Source organism: Schistocerca cancellata, chromosome 4 (genome assembly GCF_023864275.1).
Source record: "Schistocerca cancellata isolate TAMUIC-IGC-003103 chromosome 4, iqSchCanc2.1, whole genome shotgun sequence".
Taxonomy (NCBI): Eukaryota; Metazoa; Arthropoda; class Insecta; order Orthoptera; family Acrididae; genus Schistocerca; species Schistocerca cancellata.
The window spans coordinates 825,294,547-825,313,683 of NC_064629.1; the positions used below are offsets into that span (position 1 = coordinate 825,294,547).

The 19,137-nt window shown below is 40.3% G+C and overlaps 1 protein-coding gene and 2 non-coding genes across 3 annotated transcripts in view; 1 reads left to right on the plus strand and 2 right to left on the minus strand.

Annotated features, from left to right (window-relative positions):
• LOC126183592 (osmotic avoidance abnormal protein 3) overlaps positions 1-19,137 on the minus strand; it is a 381,860-nt gene that overhangs the window by 23,010 nt on the left and 339,713 nt on the right. The window lies entirely within an intron of this gene.
• Trnas-cga (transfer RNA serine (anticodon CGA)) lies at positions 16,213-16,287 on the minus strand. The gene has a single exon. It is a non-coding gene; the product is annotated as a tRNA-Ser (tRNA).
• On the plus strand, positions 16,632-16,706 carry Trnas-gga (transfer RNA serine (anticodon GGA)). Its single transcript has one exon. It is a non-coding gene; the product is annotated as a tRNA-Ser (tRNA).

Below are 19,137 nucleotides of genomic sequence, written 5' to 3' on the forward strand. Positions count from 1 at the left end.
TCATCAAGAGTAGTGACTGGCGTATTGTGACGAGCCAGTTGCTCGGCCACCATTGACCAGACATTTACAGTTGCTGAGAGATCTGGAGAACGTGCTGGCCAGGGCAGCAGTCAAACATTTTCTGTATCCAGAAAGGCCCATACAGGGCTTGCAACATGCGGTCGTGCATTATCCTCCTGAAATGTAGGGTTTCGCAGGGATCGAATGAAGGGTAGAGCCACGGGTCGTAACACATCTGAAATGTAACGTCCACTGTTCAAAGTGCCGTCAATGCGCACAAGAGGTGATCGAGAAGAGTAACCAATGGCACCCCATACAATCATGCCGGGTGATACGCCAGTATGGCAATGACGATTACACACTTCCACTGTGCGTTCGCTGCAATGTCACCAAATATGGATGCGACCATCATGATGCTGTAAACAGAGACTGGATTCATCCAAAAAAATGACATTTTGCCATTCATGCACCCAGGTTCGTCATTGAGTACACCATCTCAGGCGCTCCTGTCTGTGATGCAGCGTCAAGGGTAACTGCAGCCATGGTCTCCGAGCTGATAGTCGATGATGCTGCAAACGTCGTCGAACTGTTCATGCAGATGTTGGTTGCCTTGCAAACGTCCCCATCTGTTGACTCAGGGATCGAGACATGGCTGCACGATCCGTTACAGCCATGCGGATAAGATGCCTGTCATCTCGACTGCTAGTGATATGAGGCCATTGGGATCCAGCATGGCATTCCATATTACCCTCCTGAACCCACCAATGCCATATTCTGCTAACAGTCATTGGATCTCGACCAACGCGAGCAGCAATGTCATGATACAATAAACCGCAATCGCAGTAGGCTACAATTCGACCTTTATCAAAGTCGGAAACGTGATGGTACGCATTTCTCCTCTTTACACGAGGAATCACAACAGCATTTCACCAGGCAACACCGGTAAACTGCTGTTTGTGTGTGAGAAATCGGTTGGAAACTTTTCTCATGTCAGCACGTTGTAGGTGTCGCCACCGGCGCCAACCTTGGGTGAATGCTCTGAAAAGCTAATCATTTGCATATCACAGCATCTTCTTCCTGTCAGTTAAATTTTGCATCTGTAGCACGTTATATTCATGGTGCAGCAATTTTAATGGCCAGTAGTGTATCACTGCCCAGGGCTGAGTTTCGTGGAAGAGCTGTGTTTCCATCTTACTTGGAAACATAAAAGTCTTGACTGAGTTAAGAACAATTCATAGGCAACCCTCATCACCTCCCCCTCCCCTTGCACCTCAAATGTAATCATATTAATCACATGGGTGCCCCTGGTCCTACTCAGTCTTTGCAGGAAGTATCATACATAAAAACCGCTGAACTGAATGTTGCATCAATATAACTTGAGATTATTCTGTTTGTTGGGTACATAAAAGTAAAATTTAGTTCTTAGTGTAGTGTGTGAATAATGTATGCCAAGTGTAGAGAATTCTTTATAGCAGAATTTGGTCACTTTTGTTATCATGGTCTTCTGTTGCGTCAAAGATAATTACAACCTGGTATAGAAGACTGGTAACTACTGTATATGTTTTATCACAAAGGAAAATAAGAAGGTGGACAATAAAAGAAATTATTTGTACATAACTTGTTTGCTAGAAATAGTAATCATCAATGTGAATGCGAAAAGATGGGTAAGCATTGGGCACAGTTGCTTTATTACCACGAAGAGTTTAAGGAAAGACTTTATCTGAAAACAGTGTTAGACATGAAATGATTGCAGATCAGTGGCATAATAATCTATATCAAATGTTAGACGCTGAAGCTGGTGCTGACTGAACAGTTTAATGACACATTGCATGCGTACAAAAATAGTAAAAACAACAGTTCATTTTGTAAACAGTGTATAAAGCGTGTTATGAAAGGAATCTTATGTGTAAAGTGCAACTATTGGCTTCATGAAAAGTGCGCTAGAGTGAACCTAAAATTCGTAAGTGACGATCTGCCATGGTCTTGCTCTGACTGTTTGCAGTGTGAAACAGCCGAACTTGTAAGAGATAATAGATAAATAAACTGCATACTCAGTGTTAAACACTGAAGCATGTACCTTTCCTACAATGAAGGCTTTTAATTATTCATACATTCTATTCAAATCCCTGAAGATATTTCTTGAGCTTGGAATCTACTGCATATCAAAAGTGCATGAGTCAGTGTACAAACTATATGTAAAATAAATCTGTAGTCAGTAGCAACATAACAGTCACCAGAATGAATTTGACTTTCAATGCTTTATTGGGCATGGTCATGTTGAATGAGGAACACACTTGCCTTTCTCTGACAAAATAGTAGTCCAATTTACCAATGTTGGAAGGATCTGCAGTTTAATATGTAACAAAATGATGATGTTGAGTGGCTTGTTTCACATACACAGAAAACATTCAGAGATAACAGCAAATGATAGAAAAAAAAATCCCGATAAACAGGGAATATAGCCCTTTCCATTTACATTTTTAACCTACCACTTAACCAACAGAGCTATTAAACTACATGATAAATAGTGTGAAAACAAAAATAGAAAAGAAGAGTGAGATGCATTAAATTCTGCCAAAAAATAACAAAACAGCAGTAAAAGAAAATTTAAAAGCTTATAAATTCTAAAAATTGTTTACTACTTTGATGGGAAGTGAGAAGTATATCAGACAATAAATTACATAACTTCAGTCAATAATTTAAATGAAAGTTTGTAGAACAACCCACATTATGAACAGAAGACCTAGCACTATTATTGGGACAGTTGGCAAAGCCTGGCAGGCCCAATTCATGAACCATCATTACTTTGAAGTTATGGAAATTCAAAATTTGAATCAAAATGCATATTACTCCTCAAATTATGATCTGTAATCTTCAATGAAACAGGATGCCTTCGAGCAGAATGTCTTGGTGATTGTTCAACTGCTGCTCTTATCAGCTACACATTTTCTGGTGTTCTGATGGATCTGCATTGGCCATGTGTATCTCTGCTTTGTGTGCTACCATTTTCCTCAAACTGCCATACCCAGAAGTGCATCATGTTCACATTAGGAACAGCATTGTTGTGCTGTTGCCAAAAAGCTCTTTGTGTCATGATCACAGATTGATCATTTTCAAAATATGCATGCATGACAAAGTCCAATGTGCTCTGGTCCAAACCACATTGGCTACTGAAACAGGGTCACTGATGGAACAAAGGGAGACCATGTGCAACTTCCTACCCCAGCACTGATCAAGCAGTTATCCCTCAAAACTGCTTAGTCAGTTCTACCGCAGCCTGTATGTGTGGTTGCACTGAAACACAAATTTATTTATTTTTTTATTTATCTGTCAGGTTCTGTGGGAACATGCAAGCCAATGCTACTTGATCATGGAATGAGGCAATGCATAGTTTACAAGACTGATAAGAAAATTTATAAACCAATGTGAGAGAGTGTATGTATAAATAACACATTACAGAGAAAAATTCTTAACTACTATGAGGAACTTCTGTACAGAAAAGGAGTAGTGTGCCATAAGGAAACCTTCAACTTGGATCTGAATACTTGAGGTTAATTTTTCATTTGTTTCAGTTATCTTGCAAGTCTATTGAAAATAAAATCTGCTGAATAGCACAAATCTTTCTGTACAAAGCTTAAGGAAGTATTATCCAAGTGCATATCTTTTTTTGTCAAGTGTACAATGAATGACTGTTGTAGTTTCTTCTGAATGAATACATGTTTTCAACAACAACAAGTCCCATGATGCAATCTGTATACAGGGACAGCAGGTTACAATTTTGAGACACCTGAACAAGAGCCAAAATGAAGTTCGTGGACTGACACCATGGATCAGTCAGACAACCCTTTTCTGGGCCTTGAATATTCTTGGTGAGTGCCTCAGAATATGACATCATATGAGATAATAGAGCGAAGGTAAATAGAGTAAACAAGTATTTGTGTTTCAGCATCAAAAACAGTGGAGATCATTCTTATAGTGAAGAGGATTTAGCTTCACCAACTGATCTTGAACATGTTACTTCCAAGAAACTCTTCCATCAACCCTCAGTTCTAGCAATTTAAAATGGTCAACTTCACTGACTGTTTGACCAACTTTGGACACTAAAATTTCTCTTTTACAAGAGTTCCATGCCATAAACTGTAAGCATTACAATTTTTTAATTTATTTCTGTTCTCTGGAAGCCACATGCTGTTACTGACTACTCTGTTAGTTACATCATTTATATTATATCCCATGTCTTTCACAATAATGCTTGTGTTATCCACAAACATAAAATTTTTTGAGTCATCATTGATATACAGGGTGAACCGTAGCTCAACAGACTAACTTTCAATGGTTGTTTAAAGACACATTCTGAGTATTTTGCTACAATGGACCAATGGTCTCCAGCAGTTCATTACTGAGTTATTGGTTTTCATTTCATTTTTAAATCCAGTTATCTTTCTATCTGTACTGCACTGAAAACAGCGCACAACAGTGCAGATGTCAACAGCATGTGATATGTGTTTTGTTTCTATTCACTCGCGGTACATGTTGTTGATACCAGTAGTACCCATTTTATACTTCGTCTTCAACCCTGCATTCAGTATTATTCAATTCTGCTTGGGTTTGTTTTTCCAGCAGTGGTAGTTATGCATTAACAGTGATATACATCTTAACTTTAGTATCTTGTATGTAGGTACCATTTAGTTAGACATGTATATATTGAAAACTGTATGATAGTAGCCATCAGTAAAAGCAACCATTTACTTACTGTAGAGGTGTGTGTTCCAAAACTGATGATTCAGTATTTAACTTAAATTCTGTTGTCTGCATAAAACTTATAACACAAAATTTACTGTGGGTCATATGACAGATGATAGATTAACACTACTGACTAACAGTTTTGCTATTCCATTCATGAAATAAGCATCACAAAATTTATGCTTGATGTGTCTACAAACACAGTAATTATTTACAAGTTGTTTGCACAACCCCCACATGAGATCTGTTTGGGTGGCAGTATGATGTTTCCATTGTGATGACAGGCTCCTGAAATTTTATGTTTGTCCAAAGTCTTTATCCCATTATCTACCATTTAGTTTTTTAGTTAACCTCTCAGTTTAATTAGTCAAATGAATCACTAGTAGTTTTGCTAAGTTTAGAATGTGAAGTTATAGAAGTTGCATTGCTAGTTGGCAAAAAATTATAATTTGTTATTGTCTATGAAACAAATACAATAAGGATGTCTTCAGCTGAGGTAGTGGCAGTTTTTGGTGTTTTTTTTTCACTTTTAGGCAGATACAAATGCATCCATGTCTTTCCACATGAAAGAGTGATTGCATAGCTCAAGTGAGACGACGTTCTTGATGCTTATATTCATCCTTATGCCGGTACAACAGGTGACCATTTAAGCATGAAACACAAAAATGCTCACCTACATACAGCTCATTTTCTGCACGAATATCTTGAACAGCAAACAATTCAACCAATTAAGTGAACAGCTTACTGCAGCATGGATGAGAGTAACTATCACGACCTGATGATGATAAACAGCTGTTTCAATGAAGCATTGTGGGACACACAATGTTATCCCACTGCAAACCTGAGAAGTGTATTCACATACTGTCTGCAGTTCAGGTCAGGAGACGCACTGAGTGTGGCTGAGCATCTCTCTCTCTCCCTCTCTCTCTCTCTCTCTCTCTCTCTCTCTCTCTCTCTCTTATGAAATCATCACCTGTTGTATCAGCATAGTTGTGGTGGATGCTGTTGTCACTGCAGCAGCTTGCTACTACCACCCGCTGACATCAAGTGGTTGTTTCAATGAAATATTGTAGGACTTGCACAAAGTTATCCAGTGCCAAACCCAAGAAGTGTATTTGCAACAGATCTGTCACGGAAGCCTGGAAAGTCACATCTGCATATAGTGTGTCTAGTACCCTCACTGTATGATGGTGTTTTCACATTTTACTTATGCCTTTGCATGTGCTCAACACTTAAGTTTAATCATGTTTGACACATTGTTTTTCAATTTACAAAATTAAATGTAAGAATCTGTTGTGGAGTGTTGAGGGAAAACATAAAAGGAATGAGAGTGACATACACAAATAACACAGTCAAAAACATGTTATAAGGAAATTCAAAATAATAGTGATACACACATCTGCGAGGAGACCAACCCTTTTAAAGCATGTCCAACTGCTGCGTGTCATGCACCTGCAAAATTTGACAGTTTTGTCACCAACTTGGGCAAAATCAGTTAAGTATTTACTGGTTCAGCTGTCTTGCAGCACACATGCTACCAATCTATTTATACTCCGCCGCTTTACTCTGAAGTGGTGAAAAGAATAGAATGTGGTTTAATGATCAGAATTTTTAAAAAGTGTTCCATGCCTTCACTGTCAAAAGAAAGTGACCACTTGGATTATAACATGACATCTGTAAAAGTTTTAATGTCTGTTGGTGTTAAGAAAGAAGCTACCAAGCAGTGCGTCAACTGTATAATTTGTAAGGATATGAAATGGAATGATCACACAGGCTCAATGGTAGGTAAAGTGGGTGGCAGACTTCAGGTCGTTGGTAGAATACTCGGGAAATGTAGTCAATCTACAAAAGAGACTGCTTACAAATTGCTTGTGTCATCAACCCTTAGAATGTTGTTCATGTGTGTGGGACCTGTTTCAAATAGGACTGACAGGGAATATTGAGCATATACAGAGAAGGATAGCATTAATGGTGACACATTTGTTTGACCTGTGGGAGTCACAGAGATACTGCAAAAACTGAACTGACAGACACATGAACATAGATGCAAATTACTTATGGATGTCGATGTGGAAGACTGTATGGTCTGTGACAGGCATAATCAAACACACTATTTCCCCCTATATCAAACCATTGCACTGCGCTTGGTAATTCAGACTGGAATTGGATATAAATGACAGCAACAAAAGTATGCTCAATATTTTCAAAGAAAAACTTCCCAGTGTCAATGTACTGAAAGGTATATGTGAGGAAATGGTGGTGGAGACAGTTGGATGATGCACTGAGGAATCCACTGTACAGGAACAACAGAAGTGGCATAGTGGTTAAGGCTGTGGTCTCATATTCTGAAGAAGAGGGGTCTAAATCCTAATCAGGCAATCCATTGTTACGTTTCCTGTGGTTTGCAAAAATCAGGTTACACAAATGCCAGGATATTTAATTTAACAAAATTCCAAGTAATATTAGTCTCGATTTTACTCCAATTTAAGGTTGTTATCAAGTTCTAGTGATGTTAAATTTGAAAATGGATAAGACTTAAGATGGCGGCAAGTAAAAGTGCAACGTTCCTTAGTCCACGTATAAACCCTAATTAGGTGATGAAAAGTGTAGAAAATGCGAATAATTGTTGAAAACCAGCATCAGGTGTATGAAATGTAAACATTCTTTCCATATTCGATGTGCTAGAATTGATCCATCAGTGAAAGAAAGCAACGAATTCATGACAGGCTGGAACTGTATTAAAAGCTACCTCAGAAACACAGGTAAAATAACAAACGCGAATAATTGTGCCTGTAAGTGCGAATTTTTAGCATTAGTTGAAAACTTAATAAGATAAATTCAGTGTCTAAAGGCTGAGGTTTCTCTACTAAATAAAAAGGTGAATGAAATAGATCAACAGTGCCTGCTCGACAGCTGTAGTCCTAAATTACAAACAAAAGAAATCTTTTCGGCCGTTATTACTAAAAACAAGTATCAGATTATTGATGAAATAGTGGAACATATAGCATTTAAATATGTGCAAAAAAAGAGCAACAATCCGAACTGCAAAAAAAAAAACTGCTCGTTAAGTTCAAAAAACAAGCCCTAACCTCGTGTGCAACCTTAGTGAACGTAAACAAACTGTCCAAGACAATGACAGTGAAATCTGTAAAGTGAGGTGAACCAGAAACACAAGAAGGGACGGATTCTAATATATGGAGACAACCGTGGTCATGGAATAGCGCAAAACATCGCAAGTATCCAGAACGACTTTGCAGCTGTGGCCCACATTCAACCTAGAACACCTCTTTCTGCTGTGGCGAAGCCGTGTGTGCAGTATAGTGAGTCTTTTTCATCAAATTATTGTGTCGTAATCATAGGAGGTACCGTACAAATGATGTACCAAAAAATGAAGCGAATGCCACTATCAGGCACATGAAAGTGGCAGTCGGTAAGCTGATTAACACTAAAGTAATTATCGTTAATATTCCACAGAGACATGATCTAATGGAACAATCAATAGTGAACTTGGAAGTGCACAAGACTAATGATAGGCTGAAAACAATATTTAATAAATTTCACAATGTGTCCCTGGTTAATGTCAGCAATCTAGAAAGAGACCTGCATACAACTCACGGTATGCACACGAATAAAAGAGGCAAAAAGACTGTCAGCAAATTAACCGTCGAGGAAATTAGATGAAATTCTCCACAAAGCGGTGTAAATCAGTGCTTTGCCATGTAATGGCTCAACCCACCAAATCAGAATCTGCCACACAAAGAGCCACTGCAGGCAAGCCTGGAAACGTGTAAAGCCTACTGGACATTTTGACAGCCCTAAATCATCGTGTATAGTCCAGCAGGAGAAACTCAGACTTAATGTAATACACCAAAATTTTGGTAGTCTTAAAAACAAGCACAATGATCCGGATATTATTACATGCCTTGATAAACTTGATATTTTAGTCATAACTGAACACTGATACACAGAAGACCTAATTAGCATTAGTCAACCACTCTCCATGAAATTTTGTTGTGCCTTTAGTAGGAAAAACAAGGCTGGGGATGGCCTAGCAATCTTCACTGTTAAAGCAAGTAATTTCAGTGTCATTGATGTAAGTACATTCTGCGTAGAAGGAATCACAGAATTTGCTGCAATAAATTTATAATGGGGTAGAGGAAACGTAGCAATTATCGGTGTGTATAGGCCACCTGGGACATGCGCGGGTACATTTTTGAAAAATCTACCTGACTTGCTGATAAATATAGACAGTACATTTTCTAGGCTAAATGGTCATGTAAATACTATAACAACAGGGGATATAAAATAGGCTTACTAACCATTGATAGAACACCAAAAAGCTACATCTCCTACTCGATGAATTCAATCTGACGCCATTTATCCCTGAGCCAATTAGAGAGACTGGCAACAGCAAACCTGTCTGGATAATATAATAAAAAACATGACCCATCTTTCCTACAGTACAGTTCTTCTAAAACTAGCCATCTCTGATCACCATGCAGTACAGCTTCAATTGGAGGCAAATGAGATGTTCTTTGCTGCTAAAAAGAAACTATATGCAAGCAAAAGAATTACGTATAATGATAACATCAATAGACTGAACTGCATGTTAGCACACATACCATGGTTTGAGAATGATAGGTTTTCCAACTATTGCTTTGCTGCTGACTTCTACTATTGTTTTGATGCCACATGCCCAGTTGTAGCCACAAAAGTTAAATAAACTAAAAATATAAACAAAAGTATCTGGATAAATAATGATGTCATTGAAGCAAGGGAAAAGTTACAATTGTTCTATAGTGCAATAGTAGACAAAATCTCAAGCTAAAGGGGGCCTTCAAAACTTATCAAGAATACTATAATGGATTATTAATATAGACCAGGAGCAGCTACATTGCAAACAACCTTCAGGCGTCACAGTATTACTTCTGGTGTCTGGGGAGTGATAAACAGTTTTAGAACAGACAGACACAAATGCTGTATGGACTTTAATATTGACCACAATGGGATGATAGTAAAAGATCAACTTGAAATTGCTTGTTTATTCAATGAATATTTATCTTCAGTAGGGGAAGCTATCAATGACAAACATAATAACCTGCAGTATAATTTTAAAGGCAATCCATCTAAGCATAGGATATATCTAGCCCCCACAAATTGCAAAGAAATAATTAACATCATGAGCTCTGTAAAATCTTCCAGTTCTGCAGGGCATGATGGCCTCAGTATTAATGTATTAAAAGTGTGCAGAGAAAGTGTGTCTGTACCTCTGTCTGTAGAAGTAAAGAGTCAGGCACCTTCCCAGACAGACTAAAAATACACTCCTGGAAATGGAAAAAAGAACACATTGACACCGGTGTGTCAGACCCACCATACTTGCTCCGGACACTGCGAGAGGGCTGTACAAGCAATGATCACACGCACGGCACAGCGGACACACCAGGAACCGCGGTGTTGGCCGTCGAATGGCGCTAGCTGCGCAGCATTTGTGCACCGCCGCCGTCAGTGTCAGCCAGTTTGCCGTGGCATACGGAGCTCCATCGCAGTCTTTAACACTGGTAGCGTGCCGCGACAGCGTGGACGTGAACCGTACGTGCAGTTGACGGACTTTGAGCGAGGGCGTATAGTGGGCATGCGGGAGGCCGGGTGGACGTACCGCCGAATTGCTCAACACGTGGGGCGTGAGGTCTCCACAGTACATCGATGTTGTCGCCAGTGGTCGGCGGAAGGTGCACGTGCCCGTCGACCTGGGACCGGACCGCAGCGATGCACGGATGCATGCCAAGACCGTAGGATCCTACGCAGTGCCGTAGGGGACCGCACCGCCACTTCCCAGCAAATTAGGGACACTGTTGCTTCTGGGGTATCGGCGAGGACCATTCGCAACCGTCTCCATGAAGCTGGGCTACGGTCCCGCACACCGTTAGGCCGTCTTCCGCTCTCGCCCCAACATCGTGCAGTGGTGTCGCGACAGGCGTGAATGGAGGGACGAATGGAGACCTGTCGTCTTCAGCGATGAGAGTCGCTTCTGCCTTGGTGCCAATGATGGTCGTATGCGTGTTTGGCGCCGTGCAGGTGAGCGCCACAATCAGGACTGCATACGACCGAGGCACACAGGGCCAACACCCGGCATCATGGTGTGGGGAGCGATCTCCTACACTGGCCGTACACCACTGGTGATCGTCGAGGGGACACTGAATAGTGCACGGTACATCCAAACCGTCATCGAACCCATCGTTCTACCATTCCTAGACCGGCAAGGGAACTTGCTGTTCCAACAGGACAATGCACGTCCGCATGTATCCCGTGCCACCCAACGTGCTCTAGAAGGTGTAAGTCAACTACCCTGGCCAGCAAGATCTCCGGATCTGTCCCCCATTGAGCATGTTTGGGACTGGATGAAGCGTCGTCTCACGCGGTCTGCACGTCCAGCACGAACGCTGGTCCAACTGAGGCGCCAGGTGGAAATGGCATGGCAAGCCGTTCCACAGGACTACATCCAGCATCTCTACGATCGTCTCCATGGGAGAATAGCAGCCTGCATTGCTGCGAAAGGTGGATATACACTGTACTAGTGCCGACATTGTGCATGCTCTGTTGCCTGTGTCTATGTGCCTGTGGTTCTGTCAGTGTGATCATGTGATGTATCTGACCCCAGGAATGTGTCAATAAAGTTTCCCCTTCCTGGGATAATGAATTCACGGTGTTCTTATTTCAATTTCCAGGAGTGTAGCTCAGGTAACACCAATCTTTAAGAAAGGAGACAAACTCAAAATTTAAAAATACAGACCCATCTCAATACTACCAGTCTTTTCCAAAAATAGCTGAAAAAGTAATATACAGCGGAATTATAAACTTACTCCAGATGCACAACCTAATGTTTGAAAATCAAAATGGATTCGTAAAATGTAAATCAACCAGCACAGTAGCTGTTCATTTAATTGAAGAGATAATAGGTGGCATCAAGAACAAGCAACATGTTGCAGGTACATACCTCGATCGTGAGAGGGCTTTTGACAGTGTGAACACCACAATCCTATTAGAAAAGCTATGGAACATTGGCATCAGGGGCACTGCTCATGACCTAATAAAATCTTATATGAGTAACCGAAAACAGTTTGTACTGCTTAAAGCTGAAAGTGGTGTTCACAAATCTAAAATCACTAATATAAAATATCTAATATAAAATATGGAGTGCCCCAGGGCTCAGTATTGGTTCCTCTTCTGTTTTTGATTTATGTAAGTGACATAAGATATTGCAACTCAAGAGTTCCAAAATTGTTCTGTATGTGGATGATAAATCCATTGTTTGTAAAAGGGAATCATTTAATGAGCTAGAAACACACTGTAATATCGTGACAAATGAAATTGTACAGAACTTTAATGAAAGCCACTTAAATGTAAGCAGTAGTCTCATGGAGTTTAACAACAGTAGTTTTGATGATGAAATGAAACTATACATAGGCAATGAATTAGTAAAAAGAGAATTTAGTGTAAAATTTCTCGGCTTAACAATTCAAAGCAATCTGAAATGGGACACACATGTTGACACCCTAGCATATAAGTTGTCTAAGAATATATTTGCAGTTAATATGATAAGCAAGTTCTGCAAATACACTGTTGTCCCTAAGGACTGCATACCATGCTCTATTTTGGCACAGGTCATCCCCGTTTTCAAGAAGGGACGTCGAACAGATGTGCAGAACTATAGACCTATATCTCTAACGTCGATCAGTTGTAGAATTTTGGAACACGTATTGTGTTCGAGTATAATGACTTTTCTGGAGACTAGAAATCTACTCTGTAGGAATCAGCATGGGTTTCGAAAAAGACGGTCATGTGAAACCCAGCTCGCGCTATTCGTCCACGAGACTCAGAGGGCCATAGACACGGGTTCACAGGTAGATGCCGTGTTTCTTGACTTCCGCAAGGCGTTCGATACAGTTCCCCACAGTCGTTTATTGAACAAAGTAAGAGCATATGGACTATCAGACCAATTGTGTGATTGGATTGAGGAGTTCCTAGATAACTGGACGCAGCATGTTATTCTCAATGGAGAGAAGCCTTCCGAAGTAAGAGTAATTTCAGGTGTGCCGCAGGGGAGTGTCATAGGACCGTTGCTATTCACAATATACATAAATGACCTGGTGGATGACATCGGAAGTTCACTGAGGCTTTTTGCAGATGATGCTGTGGTGTATCGAGAGGTTGTAACAATGGAAAATTGTACTGAAATGCAGGAGGATCTGCAGCGAATTGACGCATGGTGCAGGGAATGGCAACTGAATCTCAATGTAGACAAGTGTAATGTGCTGCGGATACACAGAAAGATAGATCCTTTATCATTTAGCTACAAAATAGCAGGTCAGCAACTGGAAGCAGTTAATACCATAAATTATCTGGGAGTACGCATTAGGAGTGATTTAAAATGGAATGATCATATAACGTTGATTGTCAGTAAAGCAGATGCCAGACTGAGATTCATTGGAAGAATCCTAAGGAAATGCAATCCGAAAACAAAGGAAGTAGGTTACAGTACGCTTGTTCGCCCACTGCTTGAATACTGCTCAGCAGTGTGGGATGCGTACCAAATAGGGTTGATACAAGACATAGAGAAGATCCAACGAAGAGCAGCGCGCTTCGTTACAGGATCATTTAGTAATCGCGAAAGCGTTACGGAGATGATAGATAAACTCCAGTGGAAGACTCTGCAGGAGAGACGCTCAGTAGCTCGGTACGGGCTTTTGTCAAAGTTTCGAGAACATACCTTCACCGAAGAGTCAAGCAGTATATTGCTCCCTCCTACGTATATCTCGCGAAGAGACCATGAGGATAAAATCAGAGAGATTAGAGCCCACACAGAGGCATACCGACAATCCTTCTTTCCACGAACAATACGAGACTGGAATAGAAGGGAGAACCGATAGAGGTACTGAAGGTACCCTCCGCCACACACCGTCAGGTGGCTTGCGGAGTATGGATGTAGATGTAGATGTAGATTTTACTCTCACCTGAATTATGGAATAGAAATATGGAGAGCAACAACCAAAGCAAATCTAAATAAGCTATTGCTACTTCAGAAAAGGTCTATAAAAATCATCTGTGACGCAAAATATAAGCAATCATGCTGTGGCTTGTTTCCAAAAACTAGTGTACTAACCGCAGTAAACGTGTACATTCTAAAAGTCATTTTACTTGTTAAAAGACTGCAACCCAACATCTGTTCCAATTTTTATCAGCACAATAGCAGAAATAAAGAAAAAACTTTACATTAGCATCCACAGTACAGCACTCTATGAAAAGGGTCCGCAATATGCAGGTTTAAAAATAGCCAATGCACTGCCCAGTAAAGTTATGACCCTACCCACAGTGAAGCTTATATTTCAGCTAAAGAAATTCCTGTTACAAAATCCAATTTACGCATTAGGAGAATACCATATTTATCATATTTTCAGGATGAAAAGTCAGAGGAGCAGAAGGTGACTGACATGTCTCATACTCTACCAATTATTCAGTGTCTGCAAAGTAGTTTCCAACATTCTGTATATGTCATACTTCTGTGGTTGAGGAGAGTATCTATAGTACCAAGCAAACTTTCTGCACAACATATCAGTAGTGGACCTGATGTTTAATTGGTATAGTATCCTTGTGAAGCATTTGGAACACAAAGCCTTGCTTGAATTTAAAACAGTTATTGTGTTGTTCTAGCTTTAGTAAAATATGATATCTATTAAACTGAGTGTAAAGAATGTAAAAATAAAAAAATGTTAGCTTTTAAGTTTAATAATGGAAATTGCTAATTATATAATTTAGAAATTATTTCAGTTAGCACGAAAAAAATGGGATAAAAACATTTCATCTAATTTTAAACTGACTTTTTAATCGTAAGACGCTGTGTAACTGAATAGGTTGTAGGGTACATGTGAAGGAAATTCTCGAGTGAGTAGTTAAACTGTAGAAAATCAACAGTGAAAGCAGTTGAAAATTGATGAATATGGTCAAACTTCTTATGCATGCAACTGAAAATGAAAACATTGTAATGAAATTTTGCTAGCCTTTAACGTAGCAAACTATTTCAAAGTAGAATCTAACTCTATTGACTTCAAGGTATCGCTCATAACCACACGGTCTCAATTATCTCGCATGTCTCATTTGTGGACCCACGCTTGCTGGAACATTTTTGTTTCTATTGTTGTATATTTTCAACCATGCAATTATTTTCTACTATGTATGATATACCACATATACAGATTTTTTACATCCGCACCTCTGGCACCCCTCGCCGCTCGGTGCCCCATGTGGTTGCTTGTGCCAGTTGGGCCTTAAACTGGCGCTGCCTGCCGGTATGAAAGGAGGGGAATATTGTCTTGTCAGTTGAGAAGCAGTAACAGCAGAATGAGTCAGTCAGGAGAGCTCAGTGACTTCAAATGTGGGCTACTCATTGTACATCACCTGAGGAACAGTCCATCAGGGACATTTCAACCTTTCTAAAATTACCTGAGTCAACAGTTGGTGAAGGTGGCTGTGAAGTGGAAACGTGAAAGAATGACCACAACTAAACCCAGACCAGGCAGACCGCATGTAGTGACAGACAGGGACAGTTGAGCATTGCGGATGGTGGTTGTAAAAAATCACATGACATCATCAGAAGAAATCGCTTATAAGTTCCAAAGTTCAGCTAGCACAATGACTGTGCACCAAGAGTTAAAAAGAATGGAGTACGATGGCCGAGCAGCTCCTCATAAGCCAGAGATATCTGTAGTCAGTGGCAAACGACCTTTGAGGTGGGGTAAGAGGCAATGCCACTGGACAGTGGATGACTGGAAATGAGTTATTTGGAACGATGAATCATACTATACTGTGTGGAAATATGATAGAAGTGTTTGTGCTTGGTGAATGCCAGGCGAATGTTACCTGCCATCATGTTTAGTGCCAGTACTAAAGTACAGAGGAGGTAATGTTACAGTATGGGGATGTTTTTCATGATTAGGTTGTCTTCGTCTTATTGCACATAAAAAACACTAAATGTGGATGGCTATAACCACATTTTACAGCAATGTGTGCAGCATACAGAAGAGCAACACTTCGACCTGAACCTAATGGAACACTTTTGGGGTCGGTTAGAACATCGACTTCGACCCTGACCCCAGCATCCAACATCATTACTGTCTCTGGTTTCCCCTTGAGGAAGAATGGGCCGCCATTCCTCCATAGAGAACCAGAAACCTCATTGAAAGTGTCCCCAGCAGAGTGCAAGCCATCATAAATGCGAAGGGGAACTCACCCCATATTAATGTTCGCTAATAGGTGTCTGGATACTTTAGATTAGATATAAGTGATGTAGGTTATACCATTGCATGCACTAACAACGTATTTTCTATCTAATGTGTTGTGATTTTATGTACTGTGCTATACATGTACATTCACATACAATAGCTGACACGAAACTTCCTGGCAGATTAAAACTGTGTGCCGGACCGAGACTCGAACTCGGGACCTTTGCCTTTCGTGGGCAAGTGCTCTACCAACTGAGCTATCCAAGCACGACTCACGCCCCGTCCTCACAGCTTTACTTCTGCCAGTACCTCGTCTCCTACCTTCCAAACTTAACAGAAGCTCTACTGCCAACCTGAAAGAAAGGATATTACGGAGACATGGCTTAGCCACAGCCTGGGGGATGTTTCCAGAATGAGATTTTCACTCTGCAGCGTAGTGTGCGCTGATATGAAATTTCGTGGCAGATTAAAACTGTGTGCAGGACCGAGACTCGAACTCGGAACCTTTGCCTTTCGCGGGCAAGTGCTCTACCAGGAGAGCTTCTGTAAAGTTTGGAAGGTAGGAGACGAGGTACTGGCAGAAGTAAAGCTGTGAGGACGGGGCCTGAGTCGTGCTTGGGTAGCTCAGTTGGTAGAGCACTTGCCCGGGAAAGGCAAAGGTCCCGAGTTCGAGTCTCGGTCCGGCACACAGTTTTAATCTGCCAGGAAGTTTCATATCAGCGCACACTCCGCTGCAGAGTGAAAATCTCATTCTGCTGACACGAACATGCTGTGGTTAACAGTGTTGACTTCCGAGTTTTGGTACTCTCGACTGCAGGACAGCAACTTCTACAGGAAATCAGAAAGTTATGTATTGGAAGATTTTTGGCTAATGATGCTCCAGTTATATCAGTGATGGAATGGCATGGTGACTGAGCACATTTATAACTAACGTTTTGTGCTGCTACAAGTAGAACGAGTAAGTCCTGAGCATATAACATCAACAACAAGCCTCCATACACGAGTATATTGCTTCGCTGCTTTCATGCTGTTGTACATTGATCCAAAGCATCGACAGAAGGTAATGGAATGTTCATGAACTATAGCCCAACATCAGTTTAAGGAATTTAGATATTGTTGTAAATACCCCTTTTTTTCATATATTTGTGTTTGACAGTAAATGAAAATATTTCTGTTTCGTTGAGCGGAGGAGAAACAAAGCTCTCAGCTTAACATCTCGCAAGAAGAGTCTTGCAGCCGCGTAAAAACTTCGGGATTTGGCCTGGTATAAGCTGTAATTTAGGCTACATGACACACACTATTTTTATCTGTATAGCACAGTAAATAGAGTGCCAAAGTATGAAGCTACTAAACCCAAGATTTGAGGCTTGAGATTTGTTCGATCATACCTTTTTTTCTGGTACTTATCGTCAGTTTCATTTCAATCCTTTGTGTATATGAAAAATTCTAACTTGCACTATGTTTCGGAATCCACGTTCGTGCATAGGTCCCCTACAAGAGGTTAGTACATCTATACACAGGAGAACAAAAAGGAAGGTTAATGTTTACCGTTTACTCTACGATCACGTCGTTAGGGATGCTCCATATGCTAGCACTGAACAAGAATGGAAGGAGGACACCGAGAGGGTAATGGCACACCATCTTCTGCAGAACCCTGACTACAGAAGCGCTAATGTGCCCAAACCAATCTTCAGATTTATGATTGCTTCACATTTTATGTCATTCAAACAATCGTACGTACTTCACAGCATACCGCAACCGTGTGGTGGAGTCAAATTCTTCCATTTTGTGTTTAGACATTCTTGCCCAAAAGCATTAAAAGCACCAAATTTGAATATTTCTCAGATGAAGCCATGTTCATAGAAACTGCAGATCTATCTTCCGCTACTTATGGGGAGTTACAGATCTGTGTAGCAGAGAGCATTTAACATGTAGAACTGTTGTTGATACTGCTGCGTTGTTCATTACGTGTCACCTTCCAGACAATGGATGTTGCCAGAGCATAGCTTCCTGCGCAGAATGCTGGCGAAACGGCGTAACGTCATTCAGAATGCGAGTAGCGGGAGGCGAGAACGCTAGACGTGCATTGAAATGTGAAATGTGTGATGTGTTTTACTCATCTCACAACGTCCACATTTCAGAACATATGTCTGATGTACAGGAGACATGTCAAGGTTACAATTTGCTTATTTGAAATTTTGTCACACTTACAGTAACACTTCGTGAAGAATTTACTTATTTAAAATTTGACAAACTTACATTATTTACTTCTACTATAACTATCATATATATTCATTACATTTTTGGGATCCAGTTCAAAGTATCACTTGATCCTTCATGAAATCTTCCACAGAGTAGTAGCATCGTTCAATTAGAGAATCACGTAACTTGCTTTTTAAAATATCTACCTTCATATCATTATGTCACACCGTTTTATTGTGTTGTGAATTTTCATGGCTGTATACTGAGGAGTCTGAGCACGTAGTTTTAAGTGATGTGTGGTGAGCATAAAGTTTTCTTTATGCCCTGTGTGGTATGAGTGTCCAAAAATTTTTTTTTGAATAGATTAGCTCTGCTCCGTAGGAAAGGAACCACCTCAAAGATGTATAAAGAGGGGACAGTTAATATTTTTAAGTCTTTAAGTAATGGTCGGAATGATGCCCTCGGCTGTGCAGTGCACATGTTGCGAACGATTCTTTTTTTTGCAACTTTAAAATTCGTGTAACGTTCCTTGAGTTCCCCAAAAAATTATGCCATATCGAATAACAGATTCAAAGTAGCTATAGTATGCTATTTTCCTGGTGTCCATATCAGTGGCACAGGCTAAAATTTCCATTACAAATGCATGACTGTTTAACTTATTTGCTAGATATTCTATGCAAGAATTCCAACTCGAAGTTCTGTCTATAAGTTTATTTCCAGGAACCTGACTGAGTGAAGTTCTTCAATTTTTGGTTGTCGTGGGTGATACAGATTTCTTCAGTTTTTGACTGTTTGGTTTTAAAACCCATCATGTGAGTTTTTGAAATGTTTAAGCCTTAAGCCATTTAGATTGAACCATGTTTCCAAGTTACTTAGCGTATTTATGACACTCTGTGGTATATTGTCAGAATTTTCA